The sequence below is a fragment of the Rhincodon typus genome, chromosome 18 (assembly GCF_021869965.1).
Source record: "Rhincodon typus isolate 14 chromosome 18, sRhiTyp1.1, whole genome shotgun sequence".
Classification (NCBI taxonomy): Eukaryota; Metazoa; Chordata; class Chondrichthyes; order Orectolobiformes; family Rhincodontidae; genus Rhincodon; species Rhincodon typus.
The window spans coordinates 1296655-1322351 of NC_063349.1; the positions used below are offsets into that span (position 1 = coordinate 1296655).

The following is a 25697-nucleotide window of genomic DNA, read 5'->3' on the forward strand; positions in this document are numbered from 1 at the left end:
CCTCGTTTCCCTCAACACCATCTGTTCATTGGATATCTCAACACTGCTGACTGGGCCACATAAATACAGTCGCACACACCCTCTCTACAGGGCTGACTGAGTGCACATTTATAAAGAATGTTATGTAGAGCCCTGAACCATGGCAATGTGTATTCCTCACGGTGTACAGAATTTATCAATATGTACATAGATTGTCAGCAGCATATTCTTTTTATTCATTTATGGGATGTGAATGTCATTGGCTGGACCAGCATTATTGGCTTTCCCTAACCACTTTGCTGTGAGTCTGGAGTTATGTCCAGTCCAGACCAGATAAGGATAGCAGATTCCTTCCCTAAAGGTTGTTACTGAACTAGATGCTTTCTTCTCTGACAATCAACAGTGGTTTCATGGTCAGCATAGGGTTCTTAATGCCAGAAATGTACCAAATTCAATGGGAGAGCTGACAGAAATGCTAATGGGTGCTGATGGGAATGGTAATGAAGAGCTGATGGGAATGAAGAGCTAATCTGATAGGAGACCCGATTGGAGTGCTGTTGGGGGTGCCGATGAGTGTGCTGTTGAAGTGCAAATGCAGTGCTGATGGATTACTAATCGAGTGTTGACGGACTACTGATAAAGTCCAATTGGAAATCCGACGGGTGTGCCAGTAGAGAGCTGATGGGAGTGCTGATGAGAGTGGATGTCATGGTGGCTGGTATTGCTGCCTCACAGTGCAAGGGACCCAGGTTCAATATAGTGGCCAGGGATGTGTAAGCTAGGTGGATTAGTCATAGTAAATTTGTGGTTATGGGGATGGGTGAGTCTGGGTGAGATGGGTTTTGGAGGGTCCGTGTGGACTCCATGGACCAAATGGGCTCTTTCTGCACTGTAAGGATTCTATTACTTCTACGACTTGCTTCTGGGAGTGCTGACGGAGAGCTAGTGGGAGTGCTAACAATTGTGGAAATGAATTGGAACTAGAGTACTGATGGTGTGGAGGTGGTGTGCTGTTGGGGTCTAAGTGGAGACTCAGTCAATGTAAAAGGAGTATTGATGGTGTAAGTGGTCTGCTGATGGAGTGTGAACAGTGTACTTGTGCAGTATAAACAATACAGATGTAGTGTAAGTGAAGTGTAAATGGAACACTGATGCAGTGTAGGTGGTGTACAATGGGGTCAAAATGGAGTGGTGATGGAGTGTAAGTGGACTGTAAATAGAGCACTAAGTGTGAGTGGAGATGATGCACTGATGGAGTGTCGATGATGTATTGATGGAATGAAAGTGAGAGTGAACAGTGCACTGATGAAGTGTGAATGGAATACTGATGGAGTGAAGTGGAGTTCGGTCAGATAGATGGATGACTGTCAGGAGAGGTAGGAAGGTAGTGCCAGAGTCTCCTGTGGCCATTCCTCTCCCAAACAATTATACCGTTTTGGATACTGTTGAGGGGGGATAGTTTCTCAGAGGAAAATGGAAGTGGCAGCCAGATCTTGGGCACAAGAATGGATCATCTGTTAAGCAGGTTGTCAAAGTTCAAATGAGTAATTTCTAAAGAGGAGTCTCGTGTCAGGGGCACAGACAGGAGTTTCTGCAGTCGTGAGCAAGAATTCAGGATTATATGTTGCCTCCCTGGTGCCAGGGTCAAGGATGCCTCAGAGTGGCTGCTGTAAATTGTCAAAAGGGAGAATGAGAAGCTTGAAGTTGTATGGTGAGAACCATATAAAGTTTTTGGGGAGATTTGTAGCTCAGGTTGTGGATGAGGTTATGGATGAGGTTGTAGACATGCTTGCAGAGCTGGTGTGTTTGGTTGCAGACATTTCGTCATCCTGCTAGGTAACATCTTCAGTGCGCCACCTGTGAAGCGTTGGTGTTCTGTCCTGCTTGTTATTTATGTGCCTCGGTTTGCTGGGGTGGTTGGCATCATTTCCAATTCTGGTTTTCAGTGGTTTGTATATCAGGTCCAGTTCAACATGTTTAATGATGGAGTTCCAGTTACAATGCCAGGCCTCCAGGAATTCCTTGGTTTGACTCGGTTTGGCTCGTGCTATTATGGATGTGTTGTCCTAGTCAAATTAATGTCCTTCTTTGTCCATGTTTATTGAGACTTACTCAGAATTGGTTTCTTGGTGGCTAATTGGTGTTCTTGGGATTCTTTATGTTTGTTAGTAGCTGTCGCAAGGTGGTTGGTGGTTTGTGGGCTACCGTGATACCTAGGGGTCTGCATAGTTTTGTGGTCATCTGATGAGTGTGATGAGGGTGATGAGTGTGTTTGGCCGTGTTGTGTCTTCTTGTTGTGGTTTGTCGCGGAGATAACAGCAGATTGTGCTTTTTGGGGATCCATTTCTTTTAAAAACTCTGAATACGTGCTCCTGTTCTGCTTTGTTAATTTTGGATTGCCGCAGTGTGTTGTGGCCATTTGAATAATGTCTTGATGCAGCTCCATTTACAGGTGCGTACAACCAATAAAACTAACATAATATACAAAATGCCATGCAAGGACTTTGAGAAACATTACATAGGCCAAACTGGAAGAAAACTGACAATAAGGATACACGAACACCAACTAGCCACCAAGAGACACAACCAATTCTCACTGGTCTCAATACACACGGGCAAAGAAGGACACAAATTCGGCTGGGACAACACATCCATAATAGCACAAGCCAAACAGAGACATACGAGGGAATTCCTGGAGGTCTGGCATTCCAATCGGAACTCCAACAAACACATTGAACTAGACCAGATATATAAACCACTGAAAAACGGAACTGGAAGTGATACCAACCACCCCAGCAAACCGAAGCATATAAATAACAAGCGGGACAGACCAATTCTGAATAAGTCTCAACACTTCACCGGAGGCACACTGATGATGTTACCTAGCAGGGTGACAAAATGTCTGCAATAAAACACACTGGCTTGGCAAGCAGGTCTATAACCTCAACAACCTTATAGTTAGGGAAAGGTTTGAGGCTTTGCAGAGTGAAGAAAGGAAATTAGGTAAAAGGTTAAAAAGCAGAACATCAAAGGTAGTAATCTTTGGATTACTCCCACTGCTACGTGCTAGTGAGAGTAGAAATAAGAAGATAGGGCAGATAAATCATGGCTGAGGAGATGGCACAGTGAACAAGGATTCAGATTTTTGGATCATTGGGATCTCTTCAGGGGCAGAAAAGACCTGTTCAAAAGGGACAGATTCACCTGAACTGGAGGCGGCCCAATATTCTGACAAGGAGATTTACTAGTTCCATTCGAGAGGCTTTAAACTAATAGGTTGGGTGGTGGGGGGTGGGAGGGGAGGGGAATCCTAAGTAATAACGGGAATAGAAAAACAGATGCGGATGGTTCTGAATTTAAAAAAGAGAAATTTAATTAAGAAAGGCAGACAAGAGCAAATCAGAGAATGAGGTAAATCTGAAATATGTAGAGATCTCAGGTATCTATATAAGAATAATAGGATTGTAATAGTAGGGGGTTTTAACTTTCCAAAAATAGACTGGGACTGCCGCAGTGTTAAGGGCTTGGATGGTGAGGAATTTGTTGAATGTATTCAACAAAATTTTCTTTATATATATGTTGATGTACCTACTAGAGAAGGAGCAAAGCTTGACCTTCTCTTGAGAAATAAGGCAAGGCAAGAGACAGAAATGTTAGTGGGGGAGCACTTTGGAACCAGTGATGATAATTCTATAAGTTTTAAAATAGTTATCATAAGAACTAGGAGCAGGAGTAGGCCATCCGGACCCTCGAGCCTGCCCCGCCATTTAATAAGATCATGGCTGATAAAGGATAGACCTTATTTAAAAGTTAATGTTCTTAATTAGAGTAGGCCAATTGTGAGACAGAAACTTCCAAAATTTAATTGGAGTAGACTGTTCGCAGGTAAAGGGACGACTGGCAGTTGAGAGGCTTTCAAAAGTGAGATAATGAGAGTTCAGAGGCATCATGCTCCTATTAAAGTGAAGTGTAAGGCTGGTATGAGCAGGGAACAACATGAATAAAGATATTGAAGCTCTGGTCAAGAATACAAAGGAGACATATATTGGAAACATAGAAAATAGGTATAAGAGTAGGCCTTTCAGCCCTTCAAACCTGTGCTACCATTCAATATGATCATGGCCGATCATGCAATTTCAGTATCCCATTCCCGCTTTCTCTCCATACCCTTGATCCCTGTAGCCACAAGTGCCATGTCCAGTTCCCAGTTAAATAATATCTAATAAACTGGACCCAACAGCTGCCTGTGGAAGAAAATTCCACAGGTTCACAACTCTCTGAGTAAAGAAATTCTTTCTCACCTCAGTCATGAATGGCTTACCCCTTATTCTTAGACTATGTCCCCTAGTTCTGAAATTCCCCGACATCGAGAACATTCTTCCCGCATCTAGCCTATCCAGTCCCATCGGGATTTTATATGTTTCTATGAGAGACCCCTTCGTTCTTCTAAATTCCAGTGAGTACAAGCCCAGTCAATCCAATGTTTGTTCATGTCAGTCCTGCCATCCCAGGAATCAGTCTGGTGAACCATCGCTGGACTTCTTCAATAGCAAGAATGTCTTTCCTCAGACTAGGAGACCAAAACTGTACGTATTACTCAAGGTGAGGCCTCATCCAGGCCCTGTATAACTGCAGCAAGACATCCCTACTGCTATATTCAAATCCTCTCACTATGTAGGCCAGCACGCCATTAGCTTTCCTCCCTGCCTGCTGCACCTGCATGCCAACCTTCAGCGACTGTTCCATCATGATATCCAGGTCTCATTGCGCCTCACCTTTTCCTAAGCTGTCACCATTAAGATGATAATCTGCCTTCCTGTTTTTGTGACCAAAGTAGATAACCTCACAATTATCTGCATGATTTTCCATTGGGTGATCCAGTTTCCTCCCGCGGTCCAAAGATGTGCAAATTAGGTGGATTGGCCATCCTGAATTACCCATAGTGTTCAGGGATGTGTAGGTTAGGTGCATTAGCTATGGGAAATGCTGGATTATGGGGTTGGGTCTGGGTAGGATGCTGTTTGGAGGGTTGGTGTGGACCTGTTGGGCCAAATGGCCTGTTTCCACATTGTTGAGATTCTATTAAAAAAATCCACATTATTTTACATATAATGTATTGTATTAGATATAGACAACTGGGATCAAGTGAATGTCTTGAAGAGTAAGGGGGTTTAGGGGCGTTCATAATAGAGAAGCCAGGAAGGCAATAAGTGGAAATGAGATAGCTTTGGCAGATAAGGTTAAGGATAATACAGAAATTCTACAAGTACATTAAGAGCAAAAGAGCAACTATGGAGAGAATAGGGCCCCTTACAGATCAATGAGGTCATCCATGTGTGGAACCGCAGGAAATGGGAGAGATACTAAATTAATGTTTTGCTTCAGTTTTTACTGTGGAGAAAGAAGTGGAGGCTAGGGAACTCAGAAATAAATACTGTCTTGAAAACAGTCTATATTACAGAAGAGAAAGTGCTGGAGGTCTTAAAAAAGCATAAAAATGGATAAATCTCCAGGACCTAATCCTGTAGCCCAGGACATTGTGGGAAGTTAAGGAAGAAATTGCGGGGCTTCTAGCAGAGATATTTGAATCATCTACAGCCACTTTTAGAGTACTGTATGCAGTTCTGGTCGCCTTGCTATAGGAAGGATATTATTAAATTGTAACGGTTTCAGAGAAGATTTACCAGGCCTGGAGGGATTAAGTTATAAGGAGAGGCTGGATAGACTGGGACTTTTTTCACTTCAGCATAGAAAGTTGAGGGGTAATCTTATCAAGGTTTATAATATTGTGAGGGGCATAGATAAAGTGAATAGAAAAGGTCTTTTACCCTAGGTTGGGGGAGTTCGAAACTAGAGGGCATATTTTGAAGGTGAGAGGAGAAAGATTTAAAAGGGAATTGAGGGACAACTTTTTCACACAGAGGGTGGTTTGTATGTGGAATGAACTGCCAGGGGAAACGATAGCTGCAGGTACAATTGCAACGTTTAAAAGACATTTGGACAGGTACGTGAATAGGAAAGGGTTAGAGGGATATGGGCCAAACACAGGCAAATAGGACTAGTTTAGTTCAGGAAACTTGGTTGGCATGGACGAGTTGGACCAAAGGGTCTGTTTGCATGCTGTATGACTCTATTAGTGTAAATAGTATACTGATTAAGTGTAAGTAGAGTGGAAACAAAGTACAATTGGATTGTAAGTGGATTGTAAACAGTGTACTGATGGAGTGTAAGTGGTACAAGTGGAGTGTAAATGGATTGGTAGTGGAGTGCTGGGGAGTGGTTGAGGGCAGCAAGTGATCAGCAGGCTGGGAAACAGCAATGCAAAGAAAATGCAGAGTGTACAGTCATAGTCATACAGACCCTTTGGTCCAACCAGTCCACGCCTACCATGTTCCCAAACTAAACTAGTCCCACCTGCCTGTGTTTGGCCCAATGAAGAAACCACATTTGGCCCGTATCCCTCTAAAACTTTCCTATTTTGTACAGTACCAGTATGAGTCTGAAATGAGATCTTTTCCTTTCAGTACAGTAATTGCCCACTGCCTGTGTACATTTCCTCCTGGAAAGGAATTGGCAGACTCCACCCTGATTAGCTGTTCACACAGTTCCCATTAATCAGCCCTCCTTCAAACTGCAGCCAAAACACTATGCACGCACAGCTTTGTTATAGCAGCCTTAGTGACAGCATTGTGTGTGTAAGAGAGAAAGCAGATTTAGACAAGAGGAAATGAATACTGAGAAAAGGTGGAAGCTGATGACATGATAGTTCCAAGTTAGGACACAGGTCAGCCACGATCTGAATGGATGACAAAATAGTCTTAAAGAGCTGAACAGTCTCCTCCTACTCCTCCTACTGTGAGATGGAGAGTGTGAAGAGAACAATGAGAGAGATGAAAAATGTGAGAGAGACAGCAATATACAGTGTGCGTGAGACAGTGGTGTACAGTGTAAAAAACAGAAGTTGCTGGAAAAGCCCAGCAGGTATGGCAGCTTCTGTGAAGAGAAATCAGAGTTAATATTTCGGATCCAGTGACCATTCCGATCAGTGTGAGATGGAGAATGCATGTGAGACGGAGAGTGTGTGTGTGTGTGTGAGAGAGACAGTGTGTGTGTGTGTGAATGTGATGCGAAGTGTGTGTGAGAGAGATGCGAAGCCTCTGTGTGTGAAAGATGTGAAGTGCATGTGAAAGCAAATGTGTGAGAGAGTAGCATGAAAAATGTGTGTGAGAGATGTAGTGTGGGTGTGTGAGATTTATTCTCTCTGTGTGTATACATCTGTTTACTGATCTGTCTTGGTGATAGCAGTCACGTGTGAGATGTGGCTTTTTTTGCATGGTCTGTGAAAACTCTGACTGCCTTGCATCACTTGGAACTGAAAACAATTCTCGATTTGGCTTCCAATCACCACCCTGCTGTCACCTTCACCTGGTCCATCTCTGACTTCTGCCTTCTCTTACTCAATATCTCTGTTCTCGTTTCTGGGGATAAAAGATACACTACAAACCCATCAACTCCCACAGTCACCTGGACTATGCATCCTTCCCATGTAGTCACAGAAGATACAACACTTGGCCTCCTCACTATCCAAGATTCCAGACACACCTTCCCGGTGAAGCAGCAATTTACCTGCACTTTACTCGATCCAGTCTCCTGTATTTGCTAATCACAATGTGGTCTCTTCACTGGGGAGATGAAACACAGACTGGGTGATCGCTTTGTGGAACACCTACGTACTGTCTGTAAAAACAATCCTGAGTTTCCAGTTCACTGCCACAACAACACACCACTGAGTTCCGTGGCCAATATTTCTGTCTCGGGTTCACTGCAGTGCTCCAGTGAGGCTCCGCACAAGCTGGAAGAACAGCATGAAATTTTCCACTTGGGGACCCTACAACCTCATGTATTGACATTAAGTTCAATAGTTTTGGAGCCTGGACACCTCCTTTCATGTCCTTTATCCACCTCCACACCCCAAGTCCTGTCATGATATAGGCTGCGTGCAGCACATCCAACCCATTTTCACCCGCTCATAGACCCCATTATCAGCTTTTCTCCTTCACTGGCTTACTATTAACTATCCTTCATCTGAACTTTGGCCTAACTTGCTATCTCTCGCTCTCTCCCTAAACTCCATCTCCACATATCTATTTACTCCTTTTCCCTCATACCCTTGTCATCACCATAAATACCACCTTTTCCTAGTTACTATCAGGATTGAATCCGAAATGTCAATGCTGCTTTCTCTCCACAGATGCTGCCTGACCTGCTGAGTTTCTCCAGCTACCTCTGTATTTCCCTTATATCTTGTGTTGCTAGCCTTATTACAGATTTGAACATTGTGAGGCACTGAATCAGAACACTGGTTTGCCTGGGCAGTATGTTTATTCATGCTCAGTGTCAGCCTTCCTCAGTCTCCTTCCCTTGAGTCAAGCAGCTTTCATTTTTCCAAAAATATATTTGACTTTATTGCACCTTAACAAATTTTATAAATACAGTTCAAATTTGGTAATTCACATTGCAATTCTGATTAAATGTGTAAATGCCTGGGAATGTTTTCATACTCATCAGCCTTGTCCTAGCTGACCATTATCACTGGTCTTATCACTAACCATTTATCATTGACCATTATCACTGGCCAGGCCAGCATTTGTTGCCCATCCCTAATTGCTGTTGAAAGCATCATCTTTTCAAGCTGTTGGTGTGGAGTCATAGTTGGCTAAGCTAAGCAAAGGCGACACATTTCCTTTTCTACAAAGCCATTAGTGGACCTGATGAGTTTATACAAACAATCACTGATAGGCTGAAAAATCAGCTTACCATCCAGATGGTTTTTTTTAATGAGTCAAGTTTGAACTCCACGAGTTCCGCTGGACCCATGTTTCCAGAACCTTGGATTGCTACTCCAGTTATGCTATATCACTGGTTTTTCTAAACTTCTCAGGCATCATCCAATCAGTATCTGTGTCTGGCCTTTTAATGTTCGTCAAGTCTGCTCTCACGGCCTTTCCTCCCACCAAATGTTGAATCTTCAGTCAGTATTGGGAGGGGTTGGGGAAGAAAACCCATAAGAGTTCAATTAGTCTGACTGTAGCAAAGTGATGTGTCAGTTGATGATGGTGAACAGGGCAGCACAGTCAGTTCAGTTTCTGGTCCCAATGAGGAGTTCAGTTCCTACCCACAGTATTCATTCCCAGTCAGATCATAAAAAACACAAAGCCTTATCCACAACACAACACCTCCCAGTCCTGTCAGGATCTCTCTTCAAATGGGCCCTCCCATCAGGGCAAGTTCCTGCTTGTGGTGGTCTCTGCCTCTGTCTGTCTTGCACAATGCCTGGAATGCCAGTTTCCCTAAGGCCTGCATTCCGCTGCCATTCTTATTCAAATTGACTCCCACACAGGCTCCCACAGTTATCGCAGCTTCAGTACCTCTGTCACAGTCCTTGGCGCTCACAGAGACAGACAGACACTCAGGACCCTCTCTTACAGGCCCTACAATCAACCAGAGGCCTAGGTCTCTCAGTTTCTTTCCCTAAGCCAGTAGAAATCATCCCAAATCCTTTATATCTCCATGTTTTGTTTAAGTCCGAAGATTTGTGCCTGGTAACAGCTGCATGACAAAGTTAAAGATCTCCAGATGTTGTTTAGCCTCCATCGTACGCTCTGAATCTCCTACTGAGCTTGGACAGGGATGGCCGGTCAAGGGCAGGAGAGTATAATTGCTGAGTCGGGGTGAGGTACCTTGCTCCTGGGATCTGGGTATCGGATGTTGGTAGCTTTAGATTAATAGTAATCCTGCTTGGTTGGATATCAAAAGCTAGAACAGCTCTGACACTGACTGGCAAAGTGCCAGGCAGAGTACATTGAGCTGATTGCTGAGTTGGCATAGTCAGAGCAACGGTGAAATTCATCATCTACATCTGATTTGTCACTCATCTCTCTCAGGAACAGTCACTCTCTCCCTCTCACTTACATTTTCAACATCCAGATATGAACCTGTATATTCATGCTTGTGTGTCAATCTGTTGATAATCCCCTTACCAATGCTGCAGGCGTGTGTGTAATAAACATCACTTGTAATAATCCTTTCTCAGGTCTCCCTGCATAAACTGGCATGTGTATGATCATGAGTGAGGGTGAATGCATTTGGAGTGAGTTTGCTGAACTCTGTCACAACTTTCAGGCATCAAATAATGACACCCTGCTCCTAGCTCTATCTGGCTGCTACACTCAGGGGAGTGTACTGCATTCGGTACAGTATAGCAGAGTCAGAGATACAGGCCTGTAACAGGACATCTTGTTCAAATTGCAGACAATGCAGAATGGGTTTGTTGATGTTGTAGTGCTGACAAATGACCAGGTGTTTGTTTTAATACAGCAGTACAAGGTGACTCTGGATGAGGGCTTGTGGGTTGAATGAGATGTGCACCATGGGTGGGTTCTCCTGACGCCTGGGTTCAAGGGACCATACAATAGGGAAGTCAGAAATTATCTTTGTGATAATGTTCTGTGTCTGAGGTGTTGGTTGATGCAACACCAGGGCACTGTCTCAAACAGGTCAATGAGATCTTTACATCCATGCGAATGGGCAGACACAGCCTCAGTCAAATGTCACATCTGAAAGACCGTACCTTTGACCATGTAAAAGTCTCTCAGTGGAGGGTGAGTCTGGATCCTGGGTTCCACGGGAGTACTGAACTCACCAGCTCCAGCTCAAAACAAGCCAACTGACTGATCCATAGCTGACAATGAACTGCTTTGATTAAGAATTCATGTTATTCACTGATTCAAAGAGGTGCGTTTTTAGGAGTGTCTCAAAGAACAGCTAAAGGGGCAGGGAGCTTTATGAAATCACTTTCAGATTCTTCAGCCTTGTTAGGTAAAGGCAGGATGCCCGTAGTGAAGTGATTAAAGTTGAGAAAACACAAATGGCCAAATTTGAAGCAGTGCAGGGATGTTGGCGGGCAGGACAAGATTACTCAGATCAGGAGGATGAGGCTTTGCGAGGATTTCAAAATAAGAATGAAAATTTTGAATAAATGCTTTTTTAATAAATATTGCAAATCTTATGGCAGTGTAGATCAGCAAACACTGCAGAGAGGGATGTGAATTGGTTCTGGTGTGAAATTGGGAGATGGAACAAGTGAGAATGCGTGCTGCAGGGTTTGAGATGAGCTGGGGGAATGGAGTGTAGAAGATGAGCAACATCGATCCATCGGAGTGAGTGTTGGGATGTGTCAGGTCTGAGGGTGACAAAGACATGCAGAGTTTGAGACAGCTACAGGGAGCCTGGGAATGGGCAAAGATGCAAAGGTGGAAGCTGCTGAGGGATCAGAGGTGGAGCTGGAAGCTCAGGAGGAGGTCAGCCTCAGACTGTTGCTGGAGAGAGGGATGGAATTGGTTTCTAGGAACAACGTTTACAGCAGGTGCTAAAAATGATGGCTGTGAAGTAGCCAATATTTTTAATTCATTTTTAAAAAAATTATTGATATATTTATACAGTTTCTCATGAAATTACCAGTTTAGATGATGTCAACCTTATTGGCAATGTCATTGTAAGTCTGTGGCCAGACACATCAGGCCTGATAAGAGTGTTAACTTTAGCTACATCAATATCCTATCATTTCTTGACAGCCTTTTTTGATCCAATGGTTGGCTTTCATTGTTGACATCCGGGCCAATAAAGTATTGTTGTCCTCCATCTTCTCAGTGGTCAGAGGGAGTTTAACGATAGGACAATGGTCCAGTTTGTTTCTCCTGGGAGCATTCTTTCTGAGATATTTGAATTGTCTTCTCAGTCTTTGGTTTCCTGAAAGTAGATGTCATCCTTATTTTCTTCTGCTTGTGACTATGAACAACCTTCAAAATGGCCTTCTTTGCCTTCAGTGTTTACTTAGAAAATATTCGTACTGTGTGCTAGGTAAGCAATTGGGTAATTGAGGAACTAAGTGATGAGAGAGAGAGAGATGCTGCTCAATCAGGGCTGTGTGACATAAGTTGGTGTGTGGAAATGAATTGCCCGAGTGGTTGATGTCACTAAGGAACGTCTGTAGCTGCGAAGTGACAGGGGGTCCAGGGTCAATCTTTGGTGGACACAAAGGGGAAATAGTGTGAGAGCAGGAGGGGAAGGTTTTGTGGGTGATTCTCTGCCTGTGATTATACCAATAAGAACGGAGCCAGGTCAGAACAGTAAAACCCTGAGCCCCGCGCTGAGTGACAGTGGAGAGGCCTGGAGGAAGATGGAGGGGGCTGGAGGAAGAGGAAGGGAGGGTGAGGGCTGGAGGAGGAGGGAGGGAAGAAGAGGAAGAGGGCTGGAGGAAGAGGGAGACCTCACAGTGTCAGGGCCAGCAGACAGGATGGGTACATCTTTTATCAGAGTCACATCATATATTATTTGTGACTTTCATAAAAACCAGTAACGTACCGTGCCAGGTTGGAACTTGACTATGAGGATTCAAAACATAGAGTTCCATGAAAGATAGGCAGATTTAGATTTAAGATGTTCAAATACATCAGAAGAGGAAAAGAATGTTGGAGTTTGCAAGAATGGAGAGGTCGAGTGTGGATGTTTTTAAGAAAGGAAGTGATGGGACAATTCAGAGAGTGTTACACTGTATCTAACCCTGTACTCTCACTGTCCTGGGAGTGTTTGATGGGGACAGTGTTGAGAGAGCTTTTGTTTCAATTTAAAGGTGTAGCCACAACTTCATTCAGTATCTAGCCCTGTACTTGTCCTGGGAGTGTTCAAGTTCCTTTGATATAAAACAAATACTCACGATTCTCACGTAAAACCCCATATTACCTTTTTTAATTAGAATCATAGAATCCCTACAGTACAGAAAGAGGCCATTTGGTCCATCGAGTGTACACTGACCCTCTGAAAAGCATCCTATCCACACCTACCCCCACATCCACCTAACCTCCATATCCCTGGACAATATGGGACAATTTTTAGCATGGCCAATCCACATAACCTGCACATCTTAGGACTGTGGGAGTAAACTGGAACACCCGGAGGAAACCCCATGCAGGCACGGGGAGAATGTGCACACTCCACACAGACAGTTGCCCATGGCTGTAATCAAACATGCGTCCATGGCACTGTGAGGCAGCAGTGCCAACCACTGAGCTATTTCTGAAGAAGGGTCCAGACCCGAAACATCAGCTTTCCTGCTGTACTGATGCTGCCTGGCCTGCTGTGTTCCTCCAGCTCCACGCCTTGTTATCTCAGACTCCAGCATCGGCAGTTCCTACTATCTTCCACTGAACCACTGTGTTTCCTATAATTGACTTTTTGCACATGAAACATGCAGCAGACAATCTTTGAACACTGAGATCCCTCACCCTCTACCACCATGTTTTACAGGAAATTCACACGTTTGAAACAACAATACCTATTTCACCAGGTCTCCCACTTCACCTCACTGACAGTCTACACCACACAAGCTGTTGGAATCGGAGAACAGAAGCATAGAGTCCCTACGGTGTGGAAGCAGGCCATTCAGCCCATCAAGTCCACATTGATCCTCCAAAAAGCATCCCATCCAGACCATGTCCCCACCCTACCCTGTAACCTTGCATTTCCCATGGCTAATTCCCATAGAGAAGGGGCAAAACTTGATCTCCTCTTGGGGAATAAGACTGAGCAAGTGATGGTAGTGTTAATGGGGGACACTTTGGGACTAGTTACCACATTCCATTAATTTTAAAATGGCTATAGGAAAAACACAAAAACCAGGCCCAGGGGTAAGCCATCTGGCCCTTTGATCCCGCTCGCAATTCGATAAGATCATGGCCGACCTTTTCGTGTCCTCAGATCCACTTACCCGTCCTCTCACCATAACCCTTACTTCCTCTACTGTTCAAAAAATTATCTATCTTAACTTTAAAAACATTCAATGAGGAAGCCTCGACTACTTCACTGGGCAGGGAATTCCACAGATTCACAACCCTTTGGGTGAAGAAGTTCCTCCTCAATTAAGTCCTAAATCTGTTGCCTCTTACTTCGAGGCTATGCCCTCTTGTTCTAGTTTCACCTGTCAATGGAAACATCCTCCTTGCTTATCAATTATCGATTCCCTCCATAATTTTATATGTTTCTATAAGATCCCCCCTCATTCTCTAAATTTCTACTCTTCTACTCAGTCTCTCCTGATAAGCCAACCCTCTCAATTCCAGAACCAATGTAATGAATCTGCTTAGCATCCCCTCCAGTGTCAGTACATACTTTCTCAAGTAAGAACCAAAACTGCACGCAGTACTCCAGGTGTGGCCTCACCAGCATCCTATACAGCTGTAACATAACCTCCCTGCTTTTAAACTCCATCCCTCTCGCAATGAAGGACAAAATTCCATTTGCCTCCTTAATTACCTGTTTTACCTGCAAACCAACCTTCTGCGATAAATGCACAAGGACACCCAAGTCCCTCTGCACAGCAGCACGCTGCAATTTTTTACCATTCAAGTATTAGTCCTTTTTACTGTTATTCCTATCAAAATGGATGACTTCACATTTATCGACATTGTACTCCACCTGCCAGACCTTTGCCCACTCACTTAAACTATCTGTATCCCTCTGCAAATTTTCAGAGTCCTCTGCACACTTTGCTCTACCACTCGGCTTAGTGTCATCCACAAACTCTGACAACTACTCGTGGTCCTCAACTCCAAATCATTGATGTAAATTGTAAACAATTAAAGATTGATCTGGTCCATAAGCGAAATTTTAAATTGGGCAAGGCCAATTTTGATAGTCTTAGACAGGAACTTTCAAAAGTTGATTGGAGGAGGCAGATTGCAGGCACAGGGACATGTGGTAAGTGGGAGGCTTTCAAAAGTGTGTTAATGAGGATTTAGGGCTTCAGCTGTCCCTTTTAGAGTGAAAGGTAAGGCTGGCAGGAGTAGGGAACCCTGGCTGACTAGAGTTATTGAGGCCCTGGTCAAGAAAAAGAAGGACGCGCGTGACATGTATAGGCAGCTGGGATCAAGTGAATTCCTTGAGGAGTATAGAGGCTGTTGGAGAACATTTAGAGAGAAATAAGGAGGGCTGAAAGGAGATATGAGATGGCTTTGGCAGATAAGGTAAAGGAGAATCCAAAGAAATTCTACAAGTACATTAAGGACAAAAGACTAACTAGGGAGAGAATAAGGCCTCTTAAATGTCAACAAGGTCATCTACATGCAGAGCCAGCGGAGATGGGTGAAATCCTAAATGAGTATTTCTCGTCATTATTTACCGTCAAGAAAGGCATGGATGCTAGGGAACTTGGGCAAATAAATAGTGATGTCTTGAAGAGAGTCCACATTACAGAAGATGAGGTGCTGGAAGTCTTAAAACACATTAAGGTAGATAAAAACCGAAAGAACTGCGGATGCTGTAAATCAGGAACAAAAACAGAAGTTGCTGGAAAAGCTCAGCAGGTCTGGCAGCATCTGTGAAGAAAAAAATCAGAGTTAACGTTTCAAGTCCGGTGACCCTTCCTCAGAACTCATGTTAGTGCCATCTGCAAACTCTGACACACTTGTTAAGGTAGATGAATCCCTGGGACTTGAAGAAGTGTATCCCAGGACATTGTGGGAGGCTAGGGAGGAAAATGCAGGGCCCCTAGCAGAGATATTTGTATCATTGACAGCCGAAGGTGAAGTGACGGAAGATTGGAAAGTGGCTGATGTTATGCCATTATTTAAGAAAGGCTGCAGGGAAATGCCTGGGAACTACAGACTGGTGAACCTAATGTCTGTGGTAGGTAAGTTGTTAGAGAAGATTCTGAGAGACAGGATCTGTAGGCATTTAGAGAGGCAGGGACTCATTTGGGATAGTCAGCATGGCTTTGTGCGTGGAAGTCGTGTTTCACGAATTTGACTGAGTTTTTGAAGTGGTGAAAGTAGATGAGGGTAGTGTGGTAGACATTGCCTACATGGATTTTAGCAAGGCCTTTCACAAGGTACCTCATGGTAGGTTGGTGAGTCAGGTTAAATCTCACCAGATCCAGAGAGACCTAGCCAATTGGATACAAAATTGGCTTCATGGTAGAAGACAAAGGGTCGTTTCGTGGGCTGTTTTTCAGACTGGAAGCCTGTGACCAGCAGTGTGCCACAGAGTCCACAGTTACTCATCATTTATGTAAACTATTTGGTTGAGAATTTAGGAGGCCTGGTTTGTAAGTTTGTAGATGACACTAAGATTGGTGATATAGTGGACAATGGAGGAGGTTATCTGGGAATGCAGTGAGATCTTGATCAACTGGGCCAGTGGGTTGAGGAATGGCAGATAGTGTTTAATTTAGATAAATGAAAGTGGGTCAAACCAGGATATAACTTACACAGTCAATGGTGGGGCAGTGGGGAATGTTATTCAACAAAGAGATCTGGAGGTACAGGTTCACAGCTCCTTGAAAATGGAGTCACAGGTACACAGGTGGTGAAGAAGGCTTTCGGCATGCTTGCTTCCATCGGTCAGAGCACTAAGTGTATGAATTGGAATGTCTTGCTGCTGCTGCTGTCCAAGATGTTTGTAAGGCCACATTTGGAGTATTGTGTGCAGTTCTGGTCGACCTACTTTAGAAAAGATTTTATTAAAATGGAAACAGTGCAAAAAAAAAGTTTACTGGGATGCTTCCTGGGCTGGAAGGTTTGAGTTTAAAATTAATGTAGTCCCATTTGCCTGCATAAAGAACTTTCTACGAATCCATGAATGGATTCATGAAAGGCAAAACGTGTCTGACTAATTGATTAGAGTTTTTCAAGGAAGGCTCATCCAGTGTGGATAGAGGAGAACCATTAGATGTGTTGTATTTGGACTTCCAGAATGATTTAACAAAGCATCTCACAAAAGATTAAGTTTTAAAAGCCCATGGTGTTGAAAGTAGAATATTGGTGTGGATAGCTAATTGGTGAATGGGCAGGAAACAGCGAATGGGGATAAGGGGTTCTTTTTCAGTTTGACGGCCTGTAACTAGTGGCGTTCCATAGCGATCAGAACTAGGACTGCAACTGTTTACAATATATATTAATGATATGGAGGGAAGAAGTGAATGTACTGTACATAAATAGTTGGAGAGGCAAGCAGCAAGAGAGATACAAACGCTTTACAGAGAGATATTCATAGCTTAAGTAAGTGGGCAAAAAGTTGGCAAATGGAGTATAATGTGGGAAAGTGTGAAGTTGTTCATTTTCGAAAGGAGAACAATATATTATTTAAATGGAGAAAAACTACAGAAAGCTGCAACACAAAAGGATTTGCTGAATTTGTGCATGAAATGCAGAAAGCTAGCACATAGGAAAGCTAATGGAATGCTAACTCATTTCAAGGGGGTTGGAGTATAAGAGTAGGGAAGGAAGGTAATGCAGGAGGCCCCAGTGGACATCCCTATTTCTAATATACCATTTTAAGTATTGTTGGAGGTGAGTACTGTGTTGTGGAAAGCAGTGGCAACCAACTTCATGGCACTATGGATGGGTATTCTGCACAACAGGGGAGGGAAAAGAGCAACAGGGCTATAGTGGTAAGAGATTCAATTGTAAGGGGAACAGACAGGCATTCTGCAGCCACAAAACAGATATTTTCCAGCAGTTTTTGTTTTTATTCCTGACTTACAACATCCATAGTTCTTTCAGTTTCCAGAATGGTATGTTGCCTCCCTGGTGCAGGGTCAGAGAATGGCTGAAAGGCATTTTGAACGAGAAGGGCAAACAGACAGAGATTGTGTTACATAGTGATAACAATGACCTAGTTCGGAAAAGGAGATGAGGTCCTGAAACAAGAATTTAGTGAGCTATGAAATAGATTAAAGACAGGACCCAAAAGATGGTAATCTCTGGATTAATTCCAGTGCTACGTGCAAGTGAGTATAGGAATAACAGATTAGTCCAGATGAATGCGTGGCTGGAAGAGATGGTGCAGGAGAAAGAGAGCTTTAGATTTCTGAGACATTGGAGCTGTTTTTAGTGGGACCTGTACAAGGTAGATGGCTTGCACTTAAACTAGAATGGGACCAGAATCCTTGCAGGGAGGCTTGTTAGTGCTTTTGGGGAGGGTTTAAAATAACTTGGCAGGGGTGGTGGGATCCAGAAAGAATATTCAGCAGGGGAAGATGAACACTCAAAATTAGAAGTAACAGCAAAGGAGTCAAGAAGGCATAAGCATTCTAGACTGGTTCAGGCACAAGGTAGTTTGGCAAGGTTGGATCGTATTTATTTTAATGCAAGGAGTCTTATGAAGAAGGTGGATGAGTTGAGGGAACAACTTAAAACATAGAGGTATGATGTCATTGCTGTCGCTGAGATATGGTAGAGAGTCAGTAACTAAGCATCACAATTTCAAGATTATCAGCAAGAGAGCTAGGAGTGAGATGAGGAGAAACTTCTTTACTTAGAGTGTTGTTAGGGTTTGGAATGTGTTGCCTGGGACTGCGGTGGAGGCGGAATCCACTGGAGGTTTCACAAGAGAGCTGGGTGAACATTTGAAAAGGATCAAGTTAGAGGGCTACGGAGATAAGGCTGGAGACTGGGTAACTCTTTTGGGAGCCAGTGCAGACACGATGAGTCGAATGGCCTTCTTCTGTACTATAAAATTCCAGGATTCTAATATTCCAGGATACAGATCTTCAGGCAATACAGGAAGGAAGTAAAAGAAGAGGTAGTGTCACAATTTTGATCAGGGAATCTATTACAGCAGGTCGGAGGGATGACATCTTCAAAGCCTCCTCAAATGAAGCCATTTGGTAGAAATTTTAAAAAGTCAAAAGGAACAATTGCTGGGTATGGTCTGTAGGTCCCCAAGCAGCCTGGGTGAAATAGAAGAGTAAGCATGTAGCCAAATTTCGGCAAATAGTAAAAGTAGTAGGGTAGTGATAGATGGTATTTCAACTTACCCAATATAACTGGAGTGGTCATATTGTGAAAGTTTTAGAGGGAGTAGAATTCTTCAAATGCACCCAGGACAGCTTTTTAAGCCATTACGTAGAGGGCTGTATAAGAAAGCGGGAGGTGCTCGACTTAATTTTAGCAAACAAAGCCAGGCAAGGGGAGCATTTTGCAGACAGCGATCATAATTCTGTAAGATTCAAGACTGTTATAGAAAAGGACAAGGATGGGCCTGAAATCAAGTTTCTCAACTCAGCCGGGGGGGGGGAAGGCTGATTTGGTCTGAGTGGACTGGGAGCAGATAATTTCCAGTAAATGTGTCTCATAACCGTGGTATGTATTGTAAAAGCAAATGTAGAGAATATGGGACCAACATGATCCAATAAAGAAAAAGGGTGGGACCAACCAATCCTGTGAACTCTGGATAGCGAAGGATATACAGCATTGGATAAACAGAAAAGGTGAGGCTTATGAAAGATACCAAGGGCTCAAAACAGCAGAAATCCCACACAAGTATAGCATGTGCAAGAGGGAACTTAAGACAGCGATTAAGAGAGTTGAAGGGGTTTAGAAGGGATAATGGCAGGTAAAATAAAGAAAAATCATAAGTTGTTCAACAGGTACTTTAAGGGTAAAAGGATAATGATGGAAATGCAAAAAGGTGCAGGGCTGGATGAACACAGCAGGCCAAGCAGCATCATAGGAGCAGAGAGGCTGACGTTTCAGGCCTAGACCCTTCATCAGAAAAGGGATAGGGGAAGGGGGTTCTGAAATAAATAGGGAGAGAGTGGGAGGCAGATAGAAGATTGATAGAGGAGAGGATAGGTGGAGAGGAAACAAACAGGTCGAAGAGGCGGGGATGGAGCCAGTAAAGGTGAGTGTAGGTGGGGAGTTAGGGAGGAGATAGGTCAGTCCAGGGAGGACGGACAGGTCAAGGGGAGCGGGATGAGGTTAGTCGGTAGGAAATGGGGGTGCAGCTTGAGGTGGGAGGAGGGGATAGGTGGGAGGAAGAACAGGTCAGGGAGGCGGGGACGAGCTGGACTGGTTTTGGAATGTGGTAGGGGGAGGGGAGATTTTGAAGCTTGTGAAATCCACATTGATACCATTGGGCTGCAGGGTTCCCAAGCGGAATATGAGTTGCTGTTCCTGCAACCTTTGGGTGGCATCGTTGTGGGACTGCAGGAGGCCCAGGATGGACATGTCGTCTGAGGAATGGGAGAGGGAGTTGAAATGGTTCGCGACTGGGAGGTGCAGTTGTTTATTGCGAACCGAGCATAGGTGTTCTGCAAAGCGGTCCCTGAGCCTCCGCTTGGTTTCCCCGATGTAGGGAAAGCCACACCGGGTACGGCGGATGCAGTATACCACATTGGCAGATGTGCAGGTGAACATCTGCTTGATGTGAAAAGTCTTCTTGGGGCCTGGCATGGGGTTGAGGGAGGAAGTATGGGGGCAGGTGTAGCACTTCCTGCGGTTGCAGGGAAAAGTGTCGGGTGTGGAGGGGCTGGAGGGGAGTGTGGAGTGGACAAGGGAGTCACGGAGAGAGTGGTCCCTCCGGAAAGCAGATAAGGGTGGGGAGGGAAAGATGTCTTTGGTGGTGGGGTCGGATTGCAGATGGCGGAAGTGTCGGAGGATGATGCGTTGGATCCGGAGGTTGGTGGGGTGGTACGTGAGGACAAGGGGGATTCTTTTTTGGTTCTTATTGCGTGGACGGGGTGTGAGGGATGAGTTGCGGGAGATGTGGGAGACAAGGTTGAGGGCGTTCTCGACCACTGAGGGGGGGAAGTTACGGTCCTTGAAAAACGAGGACAACTGAGATGTACGGGAGTGGAATGCCTCATCCTGGGAGCAGATGCGGCGGAGGTGAAGGAATTGGGAATAGGGGATAGCATTTTTGCAGGAAGGTGGGTGGGAGGGGGAGTATAGTGTTGGTTAGTGGGAAGAATGACAGGGGTATAGAAATCATGGAGGGGGTCTGTGATACAATTAAAGAAATTACAACAGACAGGCAGGAGGTTCTGACTGGTCTGGCAGGCATAAAGTAGATAAATCTCCAGGGCCAAATGAAATGCATTGAGTAAGGTAAGAAAGGAAATAACAGGGCATTTTCAAAACTTTTAAATTCTTCTCTGACCACAGGAGAAATGCTGGAGTACAGTCAATGTGTTTCTGTTATTCAAGAACAGTTCAATGGAAAAACCAGAAAACTACAGGCCAGTTAGTCTAACCTCAGTAGCGAGGAAGCTATCAGAAGCAATTCTGAGACACAGAATTAATCTGCATTTGAAGAGGCAGGGATTAATTAAGAACAGTCAGCATTGTTTGGTTAAAGGGAAGATCACATCTGACCAACTTGATTGAATTTCTTGAAGAGGTGACCTCATGCATAGATGAGGGCAATGCTTTTGATGTAGTCTTGTTGGAGATAAGGTCCAAAATGGGAATCTGATAGTGAAGGTAAGAGCACATGGGATCCAAGGAAATTTGGCAAATTGGATCCACAATTAGCTGATTGACAGGAAGCAGAGGTGGGGGCAGGTTGAGGGGTGTATTTCTAATTGGAAGTCTGCATCCTGTTGTATCCCACAGGGGTCAGTGTTGGGATCTTTGCTGTTTGTGGTTTAAATAAATGATTTGGACTGGAATGTAGGAAGGTTGATCAGTAAATTCATGGATGATACGAAAATTGATGAGGTGGTAAATAGTGAGGAGGATAGCCTTAGTCTCCAAGAGGATATGGACGGGCTGGTCAGATGGGTGAATTCATGGCAAATAAATTTTAGAGTATTGTGTGCAGTTCTGGAATCTGCAATATAGGATGGATGTAATGAATGGGAGATTGTGCCAAGGAGAATTACCAGGATGTTTCCTGGGCTGGAGAGTTTCAGTTATAAAAAGAGATTGTTTTCCTTGGAGCAGAGGAGTTTGAGATGGGACATAGATAGAGTAGATAGGAAGAAACATTACTCTTTGGTGGAAGTATCATTGACCAGGGGCATAGATTTGAGGGAAGGAGCAGAAGGTTTAGAGGAGATGTGAGGAAGAGCTTTTTCACCCAGAGAATGGAGGGAATCTGGAACTCACTGCCAGTAAGGGTGGTAGAGGCATAAACCCTCATAACTTTTAAGAAGTATTTTGATGCGTGCGCTTGCAATGCCAAGGCATAACAAGGCTGTGGGCCAAATGCACAAATATGGGATTAAAATAGGTGGTTATTTTTGGCTGGGGTGGAAGCAATATGCTGAAGGGCCTGTTTTAAGCTGTAGGTTTCGATGACTATGCTGTCCTTTGTACAAAGCTCCTTTTCTTAATACCCGGCTCCTCAGACATTCACAAATTTGTGTCCTCAAATTACCAAAATTCCACTCACAGGCAGCTGTCTGTGTGCAGTTTGCACGTTCTCCCCGTTTCTGCGTGTGTTTCCTCTGGTTTCCTCCCACAGTCCAAAGATGTGCAGGTTTGGTGAAATGGCCATGCTAAATTGCCCACAGTTTCTGGGGATGTGCAGGTGAGGTGGGTTATCCTTCGGAAATGCAGGTTAGGGAGTGTATCTGGATGGGATGCTGTTTGGAGGGTCGGTTTGGACTCAATGAGCCGAATGGCCTGTTTCCACACAGTAGGGATTCTATGAACAATTAGTATCCGGATTACTAGTCCAGTGATAATAGCACTACGCTACAATCCTCCCATTGTCACACACGATTGCAATGATGTCTCAGACTGGGTATTTCCCATTTGGGCAGCATTTCTTCTGAATATTTCTGAGCACGGCTTTGTTCCATCTCTGATCAAGTTACTGCTCTGTTCCCAGGAATGATCTGGTCTTTTGATCAAGGCTGTAGCCGAACATGTAGTGACAGCTCCCTGCACAGCTCACTGTCTGAGAATGGGAAGAATCTGAAGGAAGAGAATCCACCTTCACCTACAGCATAGATTACCATCAACATAATGAGGTCACCCAGATTACAGTCAGCTCCTGTCAGAGCACCAAGGGCCAGAAAACACAGCAAGCTACTATATTGTCACCAGAAGGTCCTACAGATCACTCTGTGCTCATACAGATCACACAGAGATCCTATAGATCACACGAAGGTCCTATAGATCACACTGACTTTCAGTAGTTCAATCCAGGTCCTGTAGATGGCATTGAGGTCCCATAGGTCATACTGAGGTCCTGTCAATCACACTAAGGTACCTTAGATCACACTGCGGTCACCCAGGTCCTGTTGATCATGCAGATTCCCATGATTCACACCATTATTGCTGAGATCAAGTACATCACATCAAATTCCTGTTGAACACACCCATAGTCCAGCAGTTCATACTGAGGTCCTTTAGATCACACCGAGGTCTGACAGATCAATCTGAAATTTTGTAGATTACGTTAGGGTCCCAAGATCAAATCGAGATCTGTAGATCACACTAAGATCCTGTGATCACACTGTGGTCCTGCAGAGCACACCAGGGTCCCATAGATCACAATGAGGTCCTGTAGACCATAGTGAGATCTTATATTTCACACTGAGTTGCTGTAGAATACAGTGATGCATCTTCTACTCCTCCTCCTTAACCAATCCCTTGGGATTGAGGATGTATATCTTTCAGTCAGGAGTTGTGGGTCCTAAGCTAACTGAACAGTCTAAAGATAGATCTACACACCCTGCCGGAGGTGGAGAGGTGGTGTTTGAAGGGGAGAGGGCAGGGTAGATGTTCAGGATTTTGCTGTTTCCACTGTTAACACCTGTTTTCCACATGGGCCTGTCAGAGACACTCAAGGTGGTTAGGTACTGTGAGGCACGGGATTCCTATGAGTGTGTGGGGATGTTGCATTTCCTCAGGGAGGATGTGAGAGTGTTCTTTACAGATTTCCTCTGTCATCCTAGTAACCACTCGTCATGATGGAGCTTCAAGTGGTGAACTTGGTTTCAAATTCATGTGTCAGGATACTGGAGCGTCTGGCCTGAGAGAGGGTGCTGATCCTGGAGCGTGTGTCCTGAGAGAAGGTGCTGATACTGGAGTGTCTGTCCTGAGAGAGAACGCTGATACTGGAGAGTCTGGCCTGAGAGAGGATGCTGATACTGGAGCATCTGTCCTGAGAGAGGATGCTGATACTGGAGCATCTGTCCTGAGAGAGAACGCTGATACTGGAGCATCTGTCCTGAGAGAGGGCACCGATACTGGAGCGTCTGGCCTGAGAGAGGGTGCTGATACTGGAGTGTCTGTCCTGAGAGAGAACGCTGATACTGGAGTGTCTGTCCTGAGAGAGGGCACAGATACTGGAGCCTCTGGCGTGAGAGAGGTCACTGATACTGGAGCGTCTGTCCTGAGAGAGGGTGCCGATACTGGAGCATCTGTCCTGAGAGAGGGCACCAATACTGGAGCGTCTGGTCTGTGAGAGGGTGCTGATACTGGAGCGTCTGTCCTGAGAGAGGGCGCTGATACTGGAGCGTCTATCCTGTCAGTGGGGTTGCAGAATTTTGTGAGGTATCACTGGTGATGTTTCTCAAGAGATTAGAGGTGTTTTCTGTACATTGTCCATGTCTCTGACACATACAGTGGACAGGTAGGACTGGAATGTGATGTAAATATCATATGTATTGCAATAATATACAAAATATCAGAGTGAGGACTGCGTTGCAGAAGCTATGCATCTCAATGTTATATAAACACAAGTGAAATTGAAAGCAGTAATGCAGGTTAACAAAACAATTACAATACACTGGGATTTATTTTGAGAAGTTTAAACTTTAAAACTAATGAAGTTATGTTCAATGTGTTTAGGCTACACTCTGCTTTCATTCATTCAATGGGATTTAGGCATTAGTGGCAAGGCCAGCATTAATTGCCCTTCCCTACACAACTGAGTGGCTTACTAAGTCATTCCAGAGGGCAGTTACGAGTCAACCTCATTGCTGTAGGACCGGAGTCAAGTGTTGGCCAAAGCAGGTCAGGACAGCAGATTTCCTTCCCTAAAGAATGTTAGTAAACCAGATGAGTTTTCTGCGATAATTGTTGGTTACATTCACACTACTATTTAGACTAGCTTACTGTCATGATTTACTTAAGATTTATTTACTTAACAGAATGCACCCTCTCCAAAGCCAGCACTTCCTTCCCATTCGTGTGGGGACCACAACTATACACAATATTCCAAACTGGCCTGACCAAAGTTTTATCCAGCTACAACATGACTTGCCAACTTTTATGCTCAATGCCTTGACCAATGAAGGCAAGCATGTCATTTATCTTCTTTACCACCTTATCCAGTTGTGTTGCCACTTGCAAGAGGCATGGACTTGGACCCCAAATGTTGTCTGTGTATCAATGCTCCTAGAGCCTGACCATTTCCAGTATAATTTCCTCTTGCATTTGATCTCCTGTGGTTTTATTTTAAAAACCATGTTTTTGAAAATAATTTTCCTATCTGAATGGATAACTTCACACTTCCCAGCATTGTATTCATTGTTCTTGTCCACTCACTCAATCTCTCCATATCGCTACAGCCTCTTCACTGCTGACCTTCCCATCACACTTTGGATCAGCAGAAAACTTAGATCCTTGACCCTTGTTTCCCCCATTCTAAGTCCTGAATATAGAGTGTAAAAACCTGGGTCCCAAATATTATGACGGTCCCACGTTTAGCTTACTAATTCTAGATTGCAGTGAAACACTATGCATCAGAATGAGGTCCTAGGGTAAAGTCTTCATAACCTCAGAAAGGGCTCCAGGCAATGCAGCAATTATGGAAGGCAGATCCTTGTCATATATTAAAATATATAACATCAATGAAGCAAGATATATCACAGTGAATGTCTATACATTTCAAAGAAGTGCTATGTATCAGAATAAAATACTGTA

General features: G+C 44.2%; 1 protein-coding gene across 1 annotated transcript in view; it reads right to left on the reverse strand.

Moving 5' to 3' along the window:
* mical3a (microtubule associated monooxygenase, calponin and LIM domain containing 3a) overlaps positions 1–25697 on the reverse strand; it is a 385628-nt gene that overhangs the window by 357202 nt on the left and 2729 nt on the right. The window lies entirely within an intron of this gene.